The following is a 2996-nucleotide window of genomic DNA, read 5'->3' as shown; positions in this document are numbered from 1 at the left end:
AGTACAAATGTGTGCTTTCATCCTTGGTGACAGAAGTGACCATGTAGGTACCTCATCCTTCACCTTGGCTCTCGGTTCCTGGACCTCCTCAAATACCGTGGCCGTCACCTCTGCTCCATGTAACCCACCCGATCCCACCCACACTCTGGCTCTGGTCATCACTTGGAACTGCTCCACCTCTGAATCTCAACCTTCTATCTCACCCTTGGACTGAACTTATATTTTCAGCTGCCTCCTCTCTTTTCTCCTCCAACACCTGATCTTCAGCCTCATAGTTTCCACTTGTCCTTTGATTTCTTCAATTTGATGTCTTGAGCACCTTCCTGGCCTCATTCTTAAACTGTCTAGCCTAGGTTCATCCAGCGCTCTTTTACCTACACTCTAAAGCCCTTGAAAACTTGTCCTCCCACTGCTCTGTCTAGAAAAATCTGGAATGAGCTTTCAATCTTGCAGCTATTCTCTCCTCCCGTGTGAGATGAGATGGGAAGGGAGTAGAAGAGGTGTAGATAGGTAAAAGAAACTAAATAAGAAGACCAATGTGGAAATTATAGAATTTGCCTCTTTGAAGTAATGTTTGCTACTACTATTGGGTGTTAGCATAGTAATAGAATGAGCACAAGAGGCGGTTCCAAGAAAGACTGCGTAGGCCTTGGGTGGGCAATTCAAGGGAAGGGAAATAAAGGGACCATTTTTCAAGATGTGGACAGAGACCAGGGAAACCACAAATGATAATGCTGTGCCCTGAGGCTAGTTACAGAGGGACACCGTCACCATCCTTAGGCCTGAAGGGGCCAGGGGCAGGAGCCCTAACCAGAGCCCCAGTTAAGCCTGGGTGAAGAGGGCCATACCAAGGATTGCAGCCACATGACCCACAGGAGCACCAGAGGGAGGGAGCTGGGGAATTCCTCTCCTCTCTCCCACTTTGCTCAGAGACCCTGCATCAGCTGAGCACAGGAGAAGCCAGGAGGTGCGGGAGCCTCTTGAGGTAGCCCACACAGGTCAGCCTCCCTGGGCACAGAGCGGGAAAGAGGGAGAAGTATGGAGAGTGCACAGGGAGGGACAAAATGGAAGCTGGCGAACTCATCTCTACCTCTGTGAAGCTTCCCATAGTCACCACAACGTCCTCTTCTCCCTGCTCATTCAGAGAATATTCATGGGAACTCAACATTATAGTGTTAGTTATCATTGGACAATATAATATAATGGATCCTAATAGCTAATATTCATTAAGGACTTACCATGGGTCATATACTTGAAGAAGCATGCTCATAAACTAACATTTAATCTTCACAACTCTATGAGGTAGGTAAAGTTATTAATATCTAGAGGTTTCTTCTTGATAAAGAAAGGCTGAAAGGATAAAGGATAAATAATTTGCCCAAAATTGCTTCTGAACTAAGCTAGACTAAAAACAAAAAACTCAGGACAGTGCCTTGGCACATAGTAATTGCTGGAAAAACTTTAGCCATTAATATTAACATACATCTATACCATTAATAAACCTAGTCACAACATTCTGTGACAGAAGTATTGTCATCATCATTTTCACGTGAAGAAGATAAAGTTCTGAGGAGGCCCAACACCTGCCCATGAAGTCTGCTAACAGGAGCCGGCTCCTCGCACTACATCGCAGCTTTGGTTCGTTGCTCATGCTGCCCATCTGTGAGGCGAAACTCGCGGTCACTCTAGGCTGGGCATTTTCCCAGTCAGATATTGACAGGCCGACATCCCAATTACATTCCATCTATTCTTCCTGGAGTTACTCCCAAACCCCGAATGATTCTTCAGAGAAAGGAAGACAGGTTTTTAGCCGCAGAACGCTGTTGACATTTCCTTAATTTTGATCCTAATAGTGACTTAAATCTGTGACACTTGCAAGATTTTTTTTTTTATTGATCTTAACTTTACTCTTTATTCTATTGGGAAAAGAATAGATATGCCCGTGTAGCTCCAATCATAGCAGAGTTGAAATAATCCTCTGCCTTGGAGCATTTTAACCCCAGCCAGCCCTCCACCACCTAGCTTTTACTTTCTAAGGTGAAATAAGATAATGCACAATGCTCACACAGGCTCAGCCCTTCCGGCCATATGAAACTTTTTAATCTGCCGGGATCCAGGACCTCTTGATTTAAAATGCATAGAATTTCTGCTTGTAGAGTAAGCTACACCCAGCTGGGATATTTTAAGTTTTAACCCTCAGCTAGCTGGGAGAAAACCAGTCCCAAGGGTGAATTCACACCAGGAACATTCTAGGAACTCTGTATTGGTAATGACAGCAAGCCTGCTGGACTGTATGGAAATGAGTCTGTTATAGTCTGAACTTTGTCATGTTGGACAAGAGATTTACCTTCCCTAGGTGTCAGTTTCACTCATGCATTCAGTGTTCACTCGCTGGTCCATCCAAGAGTGTGGATCTGAGTGGTCTGCAGCCCAGCTTCACCACAGGCTAATAGCATACTCTTGGATATTACTTGACTGTTCTGAGCCTTTGATGTCTCAGCTGCAAAATGAGATGATACATTTATTTAAGGGCAAGGAAGGATAGAGATAAAGTCCTGGAAGACAGGAGTTCAATAAATGCTACCAAGACCTACCATTTTCGTTACCATCTATGTCGCACTCACTCACGTGTTCAAGAAACTTTTTAACACCCAATTAGGCAGTAATGGTACGAAGCAAAGTTTTCTTTCTTTTGAAATAAAAGTACTTTTTGAGTGTAGCCCTTGAGTGTAGCTGGAGAATAAGAACGTTGAACCAGATGATGACACAGGTTGCTTCTCGATCTGTTGACAAGTGGAAGATTCCATGAGTGGGATAAGTTGTAGGGTTCTTTCTCTTTCTATCATGCACACTCCCCTGGGCCCCGGTCTCACTCCGTCATGGACCTGGGAGTGGTGGGGGACAACAGCAGCGATTAGTTTGGGAGGGTTCTCATCCGCCCCCAGTGATCTCCTTGGGCTTGAAGCTTGTCCCTACCCTGATCAGCCTCCATCTCT

General features: G+C 45.0%; 1 long non-coding RNA gene across 1 annotated transcript; it reads right to left on the bottom strand.

The window, feature by feature from the left end:
* Window positions 1-1450: 1450 nt before the first annotated feature.
* LOC138919798 (uncharacterized) lies at window positions 1451-2500 on the bottom strand. The gene is made up of 2 exons (XR_011430378.1): window positions 2348-2500; window positions 1451-1782 (listed from the first exon to the last, which is right to left on the bottom strand). It is a non-coding gene; the product is annotated as an uncharacterized lncRNA (long non-coding RNA).
* Window positions 2501-2996: the final 496 nt, after the last annotated feature.

This window comes from Equus caballus, chromosome 21, assembly GCF_041296265.1.
Source record: "Equus caballus isolate H_3958 breed thoroughbred chromosome 21, TB-T2T, whole genome shotgun sequence".
Lineage (NCBI taxonomy): Eukaryota > Metazoa > Chordata > Mammalia > Perissodactyla > Equidae > Equus > Equus caballus.
This window is presented reverse-complemented; position numbering and strand designations above follow the sequence as displayed.